The sequence below is a fragment of the Erpetoichthys calabaricus genome, chromosome 2 (assembly GCF_900747795.2).
Source record: "Erpetoichthys calabaricus chromosome 2, fErpCal1.3, whole genome shotgun sequence".
Lineage (NCBI taxonomy): Eukaryota > Metazoa > Chordata > Cladistia > Polypteriformes > Polypteridae > Erpetoichthys > Erpetoichthys calabaricus.
Window position 1 is genome coordinate 99,775,803 of NC_041395.2, and position 16,309 is coordinate 99,792,111.

The following is a 16,309-nucleotide window of genomic DNA, read 5'->3' on the forward strand; positions in this document are numbered from 1 at the left end:
ATCCGAGGTCGGGTCGCGGGGGCAGCAGCTTGAGCAGAGATGCCCAGACTTCCCTCTCCCTGGCCACTTCTTCTAGCTCTTCCGGGAGAATCCCGAGGCGTTCCCAGGCCAGCCGGGAGACATAGTCCCTCCAGTGTGTCCTGGGTCTTCCCCGGGGCCTCCTCCCGGTTGGACGTGCCCGGAACACCTCCCCAGGGAGGCGTCCAGGACGCATCCTGATCAGATGCCCGAGCCACCTCATCTGACTCCTCTCGATGCGAAGGAGCAGCGGCTCTACTCTGAGCCCCTCCCGGATGACTGAGCTTCTCACCCTATCTTTAAGGGAGAGCCCAGACACCCTGCGGAGGAAACTCATTTCAGCCACTTGTATTCGCGATCTCGTTCTTTCGGTCACTACCCATAGCTCATGACCATAGGTGAGGGTAGGAACATAGATCAACCGGTAAATTGAGAGCTTTGCCTTATGGCTCAGCTCCTTTTTCACCACGACAGACCGATGCAGAGCCCGCATCACTGCGGACACCGCACCGATCCGCCTGTCGATCTCACGCTCCATTCTTCCCTCACTTGTGAACAAGACCCCGAGATACTTGAACTCCTCCACTTGAGGCAGGATCTCGCTCCCAACCCTGAGAGGGCACTCCACCCTTCTCCGGCTGAGGACCATGGTCTCGGATTTGGAAGTGCTGATTCCCATCCCAGCCGCTTCACACTCTGCTGCGAACCGATCCAGAGAGAGCTGAAGATCACGGCCTGATGAAGCAAACAGGACAACATCATCTGCAAAAAGCAGTGACCCAATCCTGAGTCCACCAAACCGGACCCCCTCAACGCCCTGGCTGCGCCTAGAAATTCTGTCCATAAAAGTTATGAACAGAATCGGTGACAAAGGGCAGCCCTGGCGGAGTCCAACTCTCACTGGAAATGGGTTTGACTTACTGCCGGCAATGCGGACCAAGCTCTGACACCGGTTGTACAGGGACCGAACCGCCCTTATCAGGGGGTCCGGTACTCCATACTCCCGGAGCACCCCCCACAGGATCCCCCGAGGAACACGGTCGAACGCCTTTTCCAAGTCCATATTATTACTGTACTTTAAATCATAAAACACAACAATCAGCCTAATACTTAAAGATTTTGATAATGATACATTATCTATCTAGCAATATCTAACAGTTGGAAAAAGCATAATGATTGCACAAAAACCCACTACTCACTGATGCTTAATGGGTGTGAGGTGTATCTAAGATGCTGGGGGGTACAAGGAGCAGGTTCTATTCTATCTCTCTTCAATCTACATTGAGCTTGATTGGCTGGCATGACATACACCCCAACTGAACAACTTTCTAAACTCTGTGTTGGAATGAGCACATCATTTCTATTCTAATCTTCATTAATTCTCCTTTCACATTTAATAATGTTTCAGTTGTCTGTCAACCATTCATCTTCAAGCCCTTCTGCTGCCTTTAACAATTTGGTCTGCTGCTTTACCTATCGTCATGTTTTTTCAGTACTTTAGCGACCTTCTCTTTGGAAAGCTTACAGCTATGTTGTTTCATTTTTGTCACAACAGATATAATGAGCCCATCTGTTCTCTTCATTCAGCAACTTCTCCATGTACATCTTCTAGATATCCTTAATGTCACCACTATAAATCAAGATGCTCCCTTCAGGGTTTTTCAAGCAATTTACACCTACTACATTCTGCCTTTCTCTTGCCACATACTTCACGATCTGCATAAGAATTCTGTCTCCTTCCTTTTCAAACTCTCATTCACTTGAAAAATCCTGTTTCTTGGCTTTTCACAACTACTTTTCTACTCTGCTCTTTCAACTTCTGGACTTTGAACCTTGGCACATGCATCCTCTTATACTTCTTAATGCCTCAGGCTCAAAGATCTTCTACAATCTTACAATGTTGTGATGCACAACCTTATCAGAGGATCACTTTCACATTTACATTCATGTCCTGGTCAACAGTCCTCATGAACAAAGCCTATCATTATATTTTTAAGTCACAAAGAATTATATTGAATATTTTACAATATTTTTAAATTAGTATGATGAAAGGAAGCACCTCAATTTTAATTGGTGCCTATGTAGAGCATAATGATATGTTATTGAGAAAATATTTTCTTAATCCTGGGAATTTATTAGCAACATTTGGAATTTTATCTGTACAGGAGTTGCAGCCAATCATTAAGAGACAGACTTTGCAGCAAACAGAAAATTATAAGATGAAGAAGTACTTAGAAACTATGAAGAAAACAGGTATGTGTGTATATGAGAGGCATTTCAATTTAATATGTCCTTAGGTACTGTGTAGTCTTAGATGAACTTGGTTCAAATCTTGTGATTTCAAAGCCAATAATTGCCTTTTTAGTTTTGGGTGTAAATGTTATTGTCTGGACAGGTTTTACTTTTTTTTGTAATAGATTTATTTGTGATGGGCGGCATGGTGGTGCAGTTGGTAGGAGGCCCAGATTTGCTTCCAGGGTCCTCCCTGCGTGGAGTTTGCATGTTCTCCCCGTGTCTGCCTGGGTTTCCTCCGGGTACTCCGGTTTCCTCCCACAGTCCAAAGACATGTAGGTTAGGTGCATTGGTGATTCTAAATTGTCCCTAGTGTGTGCTTGGTGTGTGTGTGTGTGTGTGTGTGTGTGTGTGTGTGTGTGTGTGTGTGTGTGTATGTATGCACGCCCAGCGGTGGGCTTGTGCCCTGCCCGGGGTTTGTTTCCTGCCTTGCGCCCTGTGTTGGCTGGGATTGGCTCCAGCAGACCCCTGTGACCCTGTAGTTAGGATATAGTGGGTTGGATGATGGATGGATGGATGGATTTATTTGTGTTTTTTTCAATTCAAAATAGTTGTGCATGTGGATATTTTAAAGAGCATAAGTTTTGATGAGAGCAACTCATGCAGGCCAAGCAAACAGGTTAATCCCTTCATTTATTTCTTTTTTAACTTGTGGCATCTTATCAAATGTTAATAAAATAAAGATAAGTAATATTATTTGAAACTCTGGTGAGTTGAAGCCCTTTGTTCTTTTCTAATAAAATTCAAACATATTTCTAAAACATGATCTCCATTTAACCATGTTTTGACTGTTTACTAATGCACCTCTTCTTAATAAGTGTTACTCATTTTTGTGTTTAATAATTGGTTGCATTAATTTATTTGTGATAAACATTAAGATAAATTAAATATAATTGCTAGGATTAACCCAGTCAAATTTTCCTAAAGTGGGACAATTTTTTTGAGCTTCCAGTCTACAGAAAGGGGGAGAATTTATTAGCCATGTTCTGACTTAGCATGCAAAATCATTTTTTATTCTCTAAATCTATCTGTCCTAAAGTTAATAAAACAGAATGAGTATTGAAAGTGCCAAGTCATAACTGAATTGCGATGTGGTCAACCTCCAATACAGTAAAGGTATTTTCTACATCAGAATGTCAGCTATTTTTGTTTGTAACTGAAGATCTTCTTTGACCTGCATGTAGGCAATTTGAGCAACTGATTTAGGCAGACAAGGACCCCTATTGTTGTGACACTGAAGCTGGATCTAAGTATGTCACACTTTTTTGTTGGCATTCAGAGGTCATTCTGCCAGGTCCTAGTCAAGGTTCATAAATGTGAAGCTAGAATATTGCAGGGAGCTGCTAATAAGTGTTGACTATGCTTTTATTTCTTTAAAAATGCAGACAGTCCCCACAGTTTCTGATGACTTGCTAAAACGTCAAATGAAACTAGGGTAAACTGGCAAAGCAGTTTACTTATGTCTATATGTTTATTTTTTTATTAGACAGATATTTTTATAATAAATTATTTATTTATTTTACCTGTCTGCATGTTTCCTATTTTGGTAGAACCACTTCAAGATTGTATTGTAGTACATTAAATGACTCATTTGCATACATACACAATCAAAAGGTCAGTTTAGTTAACCTGAGTTTATTTCTTTGGGCAGTAATAGTAAAGTGAATTCCCTGGAGGAAATTCAGAGGAACATAATGGTGAAGCATACAAAGTCATCTCTCTAGGCGGGATTGGTATCAGTATCAAGACAAAAAATGAAAAAAACGCCCATTTTCTTCTGGCTGTGTGAGTATCATACATTATTTTTCTTTATTCATCTGCCTAACCATTTTATAACCCACTTGTCCAGTTAGGGTCATGGGTGCAGGAAGCTATCCCGGCAGTATTTGGCATAAGGCAGGATCTAATCTTTTAGTGGGTGCCAATCCATTCCAGGGTGCATTCATGCACACATCCTCATGCTTTTCCATTTTAAAGCTGCATTGAACTGGAGTCAGTTTCAGCAATAACCAGGATTGAATGATATGGCAGCATTTGACCAGTACATGCTATTTTACACTATTGTCCTATTTTTCAAAATCCTAGATTCAGGGATGAATTAAACGCTGTATCTTAACATGACACCTTCTTTAAGTTAAATTAATTACAGGACACTGTGGTCTTAGTTTTTTAGACAGTATCTTATGTACTGCTGTATAATGTTTCCAGGTTGCTGGTTTAATCCACATCTCACCCCCACTTTGTGATTCCAAGCAAGTCAATTAACCTGTCTCTACTCCAATTATAAGAAAAAAAAGTCCTAATATTTGAGGTTGCCTTGTTTAACACTATACTAAATGCAGTATATTACTGAGTATTGATAGCAGTGCTGACATTTTGTCTGTCTTCAGTATTTTTATATCCATTACTCAATGAAGGCCATTTGACATCTGTGAAAGAAAGTGCTGCCACTTTTGATGGCATATTTAGCAGAGGGAATGCCCCAGCTGTAATTTAATGGTGTATAACACACACTCTGTCCTTGGAAAATGCTTAAAAGAGCTGTTGAGGATTTTAACAAACTGACATGTGAAACATAATCACATACTTGTCTCATGTGAAGCTATTCATCTCTTGGAAACGTTTACATTCCAAAATGGAAATGTGGAAAGTGACACAGATGTTATTTAGGATAAAACAGGTGTTTTGGCATAAGGCAGATTTTACATCATGGCATTATTTTTTGTTTCTTTTAATACATTATTGCAGTACGGTGTGTCCTGCATCAGCTTTATGTCACATATTTTAAAACAGTTCACCACTGTTTTGGTATTGTGAAAAAGTTATTGAGGACATATTGTCAAAGAAGCTGTGCAAAGAATATGGAGAAATTCTCTTGGTGTACTACTCATACTGTAGATGATGAGTGTTTGTGGACATTCCTTTCTTGTACGTGCAAAATCTATCATTGTAATTCATTTTTACATTGATGGAAGATTATGTTTGCCATAAAACAGAAAAATGTTTGGTCAGAACAGACCATTTGGCCAAACATAGCTTTAATAATTCCGATTCAGTTAACTCTTTAAAAATTTTCAGATTTTACTTGATTTTTTAAAAGTACAAGTATATGTTACACTGCTTAATAGTATTTTTGTATATCCATTATCCAAAGTGTGAGAAATTTACTTCTAACCAGTTTCCATCATCCCCTCATTTTCTAGTTCAATAATTCATTTTAAATTGATGGCTAGCATCCACCCCATGAACTCCTTAAATAATTTGAAACACGTGTATTGTATATCACTTCTTAATCCCAGTTTCTTTAGACTGCAATCAATCTAGTATATCTTCTGTGTATTTTAACTAGATCAGATGTGTCATTTTTGTAATATAGTCTATATACTGTATATCTTTAAAATAACCTTCCTAGACTTGTTTTCTTTATATTGTATTCACTAAAAAAAGCTTAAGATTTTAAACTTCATATTTTCTAATTTAAAATTATACATTAACTTTATACGGCCTACGTGTAAAACCTTACATGTATTTACATTAGACTTCTTCGGCCACAAAATCTACCCAAGTCTGAATTCCTTTCAGGACTATTTATAATGAACAATTCAAGGGTATCTGCCAGTCTTCCTAGTTTAATGTGATCGGCCAATTTGACCAGCTGATTAGTTACTTTATATAGATTTAAAAGAGCACTGGGATCAGCACTGACATTTTGAGAGACTCTTCTAAAATATTAGGAAACCTATTAAGTAATGGTCACTCCATCCTAGGGATCTTATTACCTTTACATCCTGAATTCTGTCTTATTTATTACTTCACTTACAATTCTTTATTGACATTCTGGATTAATAAAAAATGATCACTAATTACATCTAGAACCTGCACTTCCCTATTTGTTGGGTTTTTCCACTTAATATTGGGGCTATAAATGTGCCTCATTATTATGACACCCGCCTCTAAACCTGTTCTTTTATATTAAAAAGTTATATTGTGATACTATTATCAAAGTGGGCGGCATTATATCACATTCCAGAGTTGTAATTCTCTCCTTGCAGCTCTCTATTCTAGCTCAAATATTTCACTAAGATCTGGCCTTCATTTGAAACTGTCTTATATTAAACCCTTTCCTGAGCAAGTAGCTACCCCTCTCACTTTGATCTTGCTTGACTTTTCTTAAATAAAATGTACCCATTTATATTATGCTCATTACCATTTTCTTAGACTCAACGAGGTTTCTGGTACTGCTATAATATTTATTTATTATTTATTTTTTGGCACTACTACTCGTACAAGAGGAGTGACCAAAATGTTCTAAGAGTTAGCATTTACATTCACTATTACTAAGAACTTTTGCCTTCAAAGCAGTCTATGTTCTTAATTTGTTACAACATGAATCCCACTTTCTGAAGCCATGCAAGACTTGTCCAAATATGGTATAGCTAAATTGTGTTATGTTATTCTTGATGTCTGGGCTGTCTTCAGATGTACTCCTTTTCAGCATCATTTTGATATTTGTGAACAAATGATGAAAGTAAAGTTAATTTCCAGCCTTCTTTTTACTTTATCACACACTTCTTGACAGTAAAACTCATAATTAAGGTTAAGTCTTGGAACAGATTTTGCAGATATTTGATGCATGCAGACGTTTTGACCAAAAATCAATTTATAGTATTCTAAGGAGATTTATAGTTATAGGCTATTATTTGGAAGTAGGACTATCAAAATTCTAAAATTCGCTTTCACCTTAGTCAACACTTCATAGTTGGATGATTTTGAAGTTCAACCTTAATGTACTGTAAGTTATCTTTGACTAATTATTGGCCATCCTTTAAAAAGGATATTCAAACAATAATTAAAACTGGCAAGTCTTGACATCTAGAGGAGATTTGGTTCATTTCTATAATTTTTCACAAAAATCTGATGGTGGTGTATTGGTCCTCCTTAATTCTTTTCATGATGGGGCAAGACATTCATTTGTCTTTGAACATGTTCTTCTCAATACTGGGACAAGATACAAGGAAATTGAATATTTTTGATAGTCTACTTATTCTCCTTTTTACTCACCTCAACACTTTGAACTTCTGCTATAGTCACGCCTGTAGTAAACAAAGAAATATGACTACTTGATTGAACCTTGTGTAGCTACTTTTTTAGTATTATTGCTAATATGTGTAGCATTAAGGTTAGTAATTTTAATCTACAACTGACTGTATGTTCTCTTATTCCCAGTGTTAGTACTTTTAGAGATAAATTGTAGATTTTTTTAATACTACTTTCCATTATCTAACAAATTTTAGAAAGGTCCTATCTTAAACTACCTGTCTCACTGCCTAGTTTAAACAGTTCTTTATTACTCAAAAATCTTCCCAATAGTACAGTATCACTGAGAAATGATAAATACATACTTAAACATGAAAAAACAGATAGATATATGCAAAATGTAATAGTTAAACAAGCAAAGAATGAACACAAAAAAACTTCCAGCCCCTCACCGCTCTAGGGTGACACATGCAATTCCTGTCTTTCCCAGTTAGAGTTGGCACATTGTCCTCATGTCAGCAGAGAATTTTCTTTGGGTATTCTGGCTTCCTCCCTTTGTAGTAAGACATGTGTGGTATATTAACTCTTTCAGGGCGGATGTCGACTTTTGTCGAAATTCAGGAGTAGAGGTTGGTAATCAGCTGTAAACGGTGACAAAACTTGCTGTTACATTTCAGTTCACCTCTCTTTGCTGGAAGGAAAGTTAGCTTCATCGATTTAACCTCCATTCCGTGCATGTGCATGAGTAGTTAAGAGCAAACAACCTCTAAAATGGCATTGACATTTGGCAGGAGACCAAAGTGAATGCGCAAAGCAGGATCCTCCTTGAGTAATCTTTGTGCTCATTATCACTGAATCAGACTCTGACTTGTTGGACTCTGATTTTGATATAAGTGATTGTAAAGGAAAGCTGATCGGCCCCCAGCTGATTGTGGTGCTCAATGTGTTCATGCAGCTGATGTGCCTACACCGGGGAGGACCATCACTTACGATGGATGACAAGAGGTACAAACCAGATTGGGTCGCACTGTGACTGCCACTGCTGCATTTCTGCTGGCCATCGAGCCGTCCCAGCGCTGCCACTGCTGCCAGAGATGAAGAACAGGCGCCAACAGCAAACCCTTGCATTTTTTGAGTTTTTTGAAAAAAATATTCAGCCCTCAAAGAGTTATCTGCCAACTCTAAGCAGGCTGAAAGTGAGTGTGTGTGAGAGAGAGTGAACCCTGAGATGATCTTTTCCAAAGCTGGATCTTGATTTGCATCTGAAACTGTGCAGATACTTTCTGACTCTCTGCTTATTAATAAAAAAATATCTTTTGTGTGTTTATTTTTGTTTCATCTTTATGAGTTTATTTTTGTCCTGTGTGTAGTTCCCTAAATATATGTACAGCTTTGTTTTACACCTTTGAAAAAATATATTCTTCTATTTTCAGAGCTCTTAATCATGTTCTGGGTCATGGGAGGCTGAAGCCTGTACCAGACACACTGGGTGCAAGGCAGAAACCAACCCTGGATAGGTTGCCTTTCCTTTACAGTATATGACATTTGCAAGATACCCAGTTTTAAACCATCAGTTAGCTAATACTTAAATATTTACAACTGTGGAAAGAAAGTTTGAGTATATCAAATATGTGAATGCTACATGCATGCTAACTAAAAATGATAGTTGGCACTGATAATTTGAAATCAAAGGAAAAATTAAAAAGAGTAAGCCAATTCAGAAATTCATGGGTGGATGAAGTACCCCTCCACTCACCATTATCAATCACAATATCAAACAACGAGTTGACCAAGTGATAAAATGCATTTTAGCCCACCAGTGCCATCTGTCTCTATAATTACCTCCCAAAACTCTTAGAAAATGCCTTTCCAAAGTCACATTTACTTTATATGCTGTTTTATATGAATTTGAATAGCCTCGGATAATTCAATAATAATCATAAATGGCTATGTACTTTATATTAGGCTACGTATTTTAATCATCCCCACTTTTTAATATGACAAAAATTACCCAATTTTAAAACTAAACAGTATTGTACTATGAACTAAAAATAAAAACAAATAATTGTTAAGATACTTCGCAGTTGGGTTCAAAAGACGAATGTTAAGCGCCAGCAATCAAAACGCGATCCGGCAGGAGCTATTCCTGGATGGGACGCCAGTTTCTAACAAAAGAAACTCGCAACCTGGTTTGCCTCTCATATTGGCCAGTCTGGAGTCCCAGATGTGCCTAATATGTTCGTTCTCCGGATGTTGGAGTAAAACCATTGAGTGAACCGATATCCTGAAAACTGAAAAGCGACAGTACAACTGAGCCAAACAGCTTCTAAATGATGTCTGAAGGAACATTTTCATTAAATGCAGTTTTGACTCTGTCCGTTATCGCATCGATGTTAATAATTCACATTACTTACGTCCATAGATTTTGTTTTATTAATTATATACGTAAGTGACAAACTAATATACCTGTTTTTCATATAAACATTCAAAACCCTGATACATTGAGTGACAACGCGGTGATATTTAAAAACTGCATGTTGCGTTTGCTGGCGCATAAATGAGATTACCATCTGTACATACGGAACGATTCTTTGAGTGCATGTATCATTTTTCTGCCTCTTAACTTTTTTTCTTCATTTGCGGCGAGATGGAAATGTGAGTAACTGGTACGGGTTACAAAGAGGCACGCGTGACAAGGATCGTTTCAAAAGTCGATCCCACATGTCTGAAATTTGTATTACGTTTTTGATCCACGAATGAACAAGCAGGAGTTAAACCTTCCCTACTCTACTCAACTCTACTCTCCTCTCTACACTTCCCCCTCAAAACCAACTGAGCTGCCGGGAGACCAGCCTACGGTAAAGGGGGTTGAACGATCTCCGTGGGAAAGCGGTGCCGTGCAGAAAAAGGACTGGCAAGGTACAGATGTGCGGAGCAGAACTGTCGAGAAATCGCGGTGAAGAATACAGATAGCGTAAGTGTTTTCTAGTGCTGTGATTTGCAACTTGAAGGTCTGCTTTTGCTGGGTGTGGTGTGTTGCGCATTGCTCCACCGGCCGTCGGGTTGCGCAGAATTTTGAAGACTCAGTTTTACATCATAAAGCGCAAGTCGCACATAGGCGCTAGTCTGTGGAATAATGCACCTTTTTTGGAATGGTCTACTTCGCCGAATTATGTGTCTGTGTACTTAATTACAACCAAGTTAAACTCGGGAACATAGTAATGCAATTTATGTAGATGATTTGCATTATGTACAGTATTTGGTAGTAATATATTCCAGTTCAGTTTTTGGCTATCTTTAAAGGGATTTCTGCACCATGTAAAAGATACTAAGTAGTGATTTTTAAACATTACAAAAATAACGAATTGATACAATAGAAGTACTCATATTCTGATTAAAAAATGTTTATCAGCAGTGTAATTGTTTATAAAAATATGTTTTGCATGGCAGCTCTTACTAAAACAGTGATATACTGTCTCCCAATATGTGAGCAGATAGGATTTGATAAAAGGGCAGAATTACCATGTGATGTTGGTTTTAAATGGCAAACACAGCCTTTATCATCTTTATTTGTGTAGTTCTCGGGACACCAGTTCAAAATTCTAAAAGCCTAAGGCAAACTCATGGTTTGGCCATGCATCTGTATAACACCATACTTTACAATAAGGGGCCATCCAGATGCATCTACTAATTACTGATGTTTACAAACAAGACCTTAACAAATATTTTGGTGCTAATAATATCTACAAAGCACCAATGACAACGATAGAAACTACCAACTACTATATAGTGAATGTTATACAGTTTTGTTCACAACTGTTTTTGTTCACAGCTGTTGGTGTTCCTGGGGTCCAGAATGCTTTTAAGTTTTCATTGTAGTTAGATATAAAGTTAGAGGTTGGGTTTCTGCCTTTTACTAAATGTCTTACATTACGTGAATTGCTGATGTCCTCTTTTCATAGTCCTTTTTCACCTATTTTTTTTAAGAATTTGTTATATTATTAATGCACTTATTTTACTGAACTGTGATGCGTTTTCAATCTGATATAAATGTAATTGCATGGCATTCTATCAAGTAGCATTTAAACCACAGTGAAACCAAATCTCCCTTCTCTAGTGAGAGTGAAATACGACTGAAACAGTACCCAAAGAGTAACAGAATGTACATATCATTGTGCCCTAACTCAGTAACAGATACAGTATGAGAAACATTTTTATGCAATATACAGTATTTGACATATACTGCAAATATTAGTTGTATAAATTGTCATTTCTGCCTCAATTTTAAATTATTTCAACCTAATTTATATTTTGTATTAAACATGTAGTGTGCTCAATGTGTACATATCTCTTGAGAATTAATTAATTGGTCTAATGAAGTTTATTAGCTTGTGAATAGAGTCCCGCGTACTCTGTGTTTCTCAAAGCCTCAAAAATAAGATAAACTGGAGTAGATTCAGCACCCAATCATGGAAGTCAAGACCAGGATTCCTTTGGCTTTTTTTTTTTTTGGTGCATGAATAAATTGATTGGGCCAGTTAAATACTGATAGATGTTCTCTTGTTGTATTTATTAAATGTGATTATATGGCAAATGAATGGATAGTCAACAGTAAGCTTCTCTCAAATAACTCCTTTCAAAGCATTATGGAATAATAAATCAAATTATAGTACTACCTTTTCAGTAAAGTAAGATTTGGTTTGGGTTCCAGTGTTTTATTATATGTTAACTATAACACAGAACAGCTGTAAAGAAAATACTCTCGTTGAGCATAAAGGGAAACTACTACAACATCAGGGATTACTCAAGACCCTATGTTTATTAGGAGCAACTCTATAGTGGGCTTCCCTGTCCACTAGGAGGCAATGTCTTATAGCCTCTAGAACAGGGGTGGGCAAAGTCAGTCCTGGAGGGCCTCAGTGACTGCAGGTTTTTGTTCCAACCCAGTTGTTTAATCAGAAAACAATCCTTGCCAATAATTTAACTCCATGGCTTGTTAGTGCTTTAACTCTGCCATATCAGGTCATTCTCATATCCTAGATTTTTGTTTTCCTTTCTAAGTATATGATCCAAATGATTTGAAGTCTAATTCTTAGTCCTTCACTTTTTTCTCTTCAGTTTCCTTCAAAGTATTTAATTAAACCAAATAGTGCATGATAAATACACACGGGTGTAAATGGAATCAAGCTAAATGGAGAAATACTGCTGTATTTTTCTATTTGCATCTTATTACTAAAAAGGAGCAATTAAAACCGAGAATACAGCTGTTTAAGACAAAAATAAGCCATAAGTGTTCAAAATCTTAATGAATGAGACAACTAAAATGAAGAAGTGTTACTTGAGCAATAAGTGCTTCTTATTAAGCAGTTTTGTTGGAACAAAAACCTGCAGCCACTGCGGCCCTCCAGGAACGACTTTGCCCACCCCTGCTCTAGAAGATACTGGGGAGGACAGCTAATCTGGTTCTCTCCAGTAACCTCAGCAGTAAGGGAAACACACAGGAACACCTGGTAACACTAGGGGTAGTTCTTCCCATATGACAATAGGGATTGATGACGTTGTCTGGGATCCCAGGAGTGCTTATGGTGGGGTCATGGGAGGAAGTATAGAGCACAGTGTGAATGGACCGTCCATCCCTTGGTCCAGGAATCTTTGAGTTGAGAGGCAGCTTATCACAAAGACTTACCTGGTCAGAGTGAAGAAAAAAGGTGATTTAGAGTGTTGGAAGTTGAGTAGGGAGAGCACAAGTGATGGAGTGGTCAGAATTATTACTGTTTAGCTAGGTCCTGAGGACAGAGGTGTCTATTATTTTCTCTTTTGCTGTACTTTGTCTTTCACACAAGTTACTTATTTCTTCTTTTGTTAATAAAATTATTTTTTTTGTTCATGTGAATTCCACTGTTGGTGTATTGTAATTTGAGAACAACTGAAGAGTTTCCCTACAGTCCATAATACATTTTAAACCCATCTATTCATAGACACATGAATCCATCTGACTATTATTGAACCTGCTCAGTCAAGTTTAGGGTTCAGGGATTATCCAAACAGTGTCATTGTGATAAAATTCATAAGTATATCTATAATAAGAAAATGTCTTTTAAGATTATGTAATGGATCCCTGTTAAGCCTCCATTATTAACTTTTGTTCTCTAAATATTATGCCTATAATGCATATCTTTTTTTCCATTTTGAAACCATAGAGCAGCAGAATGAGGTAGAGGCAGGAACCAGATCATGGAGTACTTGTGATAATTATATTTGTAAATTGTGTGCTTATGACACCAATATGTAGGCAATGTCTAGAAAAAAAATACTGCCATACCAAATCAGACAATTTCAAGCGTCTCCATTTTGTGTCATGAGTGTCTCTGAAAAATCGTATCTCCTCATTTTTCTCTAGCTTCAACAATCCTAATATTAATAATAGTACATTTTATTTATAGAGTAACTTTTTCATGCTTAAAGTGGTCATATTTCAGTAATAGCTGTACTACCTACTAAGACAGGTTGAAACCTCAGTAATCAATGTAGACCTCATAATTTTTTTATTTGATACATGGGTTGTCCATTTGGTCTGGTATAAAAATGCCCACCTGATCTGTTTCCCTCCCTCACTGGGCTTTTTCCTTCTTGGATTGCACCGCCTGTTTCACGGCTTCTTCCTGGCATTACTTGTCAAACTACTAGTCTTATAGTCAAAGTGTTTGTCTAGGAAAATTTAGTGGTGGTCACTACAGCATTGACCTGGTTTAGCCATAACATGACTAGGCTATAGTTGCTTTGGTTTCCTGATGCGCATGTTGATTTTTTCATTATTTTCACTCATCCATTGCCAACTACATGAAGCTATCAGTTATTCCCATTACAGCTATAAACCTCTTTCATTCATGTGGCCCAAACGAGTGCAAGAAAGTCACTACCACGCTGCTGATATATGAGTATAACATTGGACAATAGAATAGGCCAATAAGATCAATTTTCTTATTTTTAGACCCTTATTTGGTAATTTTATTTATTTTTTGTCCCCCCTTCTACATGTTTTGCCTATCTTAAAATTTTTCTTTCTTACTCTAGCAACTGGATGGACACACTGTATAGACATTTGTACTTTTATTAAGATGGATGCTATTTCTGAATTGCAAAGTCCTGTGACTTTCTTTCCTGTTAAAACCTCATTTACTTTACTGGTCTAAAAGTTAATTTTGCATATTTTTATTCTTCTTAATAGTTCTTGGAATATGTGTAGCTTTATCATTTTTTCTCTATTTAAATATTTAGATTTAGTAACCAAAACCTTTCCTAATATGTTGAGCAGATGGTAAATCAGATCTTACAAGAAATCAGTTCGAATCCACTTTTTTATATAAATGTTTAGCTGTCTATAGGAATACTTTACTTTTATTGTTAAAGCTATCAAGACTGGGGGGCAGACAGACCTTACTAAATGTAGAGTGAGACACATTGAGTTTGAATAAAAGCAACATCTGGCTTCTTGCAGCTCACAAGATGATAAACCACTACAGAGTCCCGCTGTTCAGGCCAGGCTTCTTTGACGCAGTATTGATCTAAGCTTCAGTGTCCTGGACACTTCTGTCAGCAGCTTTCCTGCTGCAGCAACTCTGCACCCACACTAGAAAAACTCAACTCAAGTCTTAAAAGCGTTACCCAGGGAAGAATTCAGACTTACAGCCTCCCTGAAAAAATTTCAGACCATTCATTGTTTTTCCACTTTTCTTGTTTTCAGTGGTTATCTTAGCTTGGCATGCTTGATCGTGGGTTTTGAGAAAAGTTTGTAACTGTCGGTATATGCTGGATCTCAGCTGCCATTCTGTCAGATGGTGCCAGAGCGGCTCTGTCTACCAGCTTTGAGATAAGATAGTCCTTGACCTATTCAAGTGTAACCTGGTGGAGCAGTGTCTAGCTTTGAGCAGACTGGCTTCCAGGGCTTTTGAACTGTGAGACAGCAGTGTAATCCCATCATTATGTAGCTGTCTGAAATGTTTTCTTCTTTTGTGAATTAGTGAAAAACACATAAGATAACTTTGTACCATAATTTTTGTCTTCTTGCGTAGTTAATCTGCTTTCGTTGTTTCAAAAGGGGTTTCTAAACTTTCTTTTAGTTATGTTTTTGCTCATATAGATTTATTTTCATGTTTAATATCATTTTTGCATCTGTACACCTTTGAGACATTTTTCATCTCTCATCAGTCATTTTGATGTTAATTAAATGTAAGTAAAAGATTTCATCTATCATGTTTAATGCTAGAGTGAAATTATTAACATTAACAATGTGAAGTTTTCTGAACATAATTGAAAATATAAAATATGCTCAGCTAGTAACTGTTTTTGGTTTACTATGGTGTTACACTTAGAACTGTTCATGATAAAATTAATACAACTGGTTTATTCATTGAAAATGTTGAGCAAGCAGTACAATATAACTAAAGTATATTGAAGAGAGATTTATTTTTAGAAAAATTCCTATGATCAGTACCTAAGTGCCACTGTGTGTTGCACACATTCCCTCATCTTTTTATTTACTGCCCTCACCCCCTGCTGTGACCTAAAACAATGAAGGGAATTCATTCAGTTTAATAATAAACCATACAATTGTACACGCCAATTAATCCAGTTCAGTGCTATCACTTCTCTTCCTCTCAGAAGGTTCCAGATGAATTTTAAGATACCTCTAGATATTTAACCTAACAAAGTTAAATGTCAGAATTAATAAAATGTGGATGGTTTTAAAGAGAATTTGCTACATTCAATGAAGTTGGTTCTCAAAATGCTGGTCCTCAAAACGGCACTAAAATGTGGATGTCATCTAATACAAAGTCCGTGATGTTCTCTACAGATATTTTAATAATTGCATGAGAGGATGGCATGGAGCCATGCAGCTTTTGCATGAGAAGAAGAGTATCCAAAATAAGGAAAAACTGGAGGAGAGCAAGGGATTCTATAG

The 16,309-nt window shown here is 37.3% G+C and overlaps 1 protein-coding gene across 2 annotated transcripts in view; it reads left to right on the plus strand.

Annotated features, from left to right (window-relative positions):
* Positions 1-10,155: 10,155 nt before the first annotated feature.
* LOC114646179 (growth arrest-specific protein 2) overlaps positions 10,156-16,309 on the plus strand; it is a 181,875-nt gene continuing 175,721 nt past the window's right edge. For both annotated transcript variants that reach the window (XM_028794212.2, XM_051923140.1), the window contains exon 1: positions 10,156-10,321. The gene's annotated coding sequence lies outside the window, so the exon portion shown is untranslated. The remainder of the gene's footprint in view (positions 10,322-16,309) is intronic.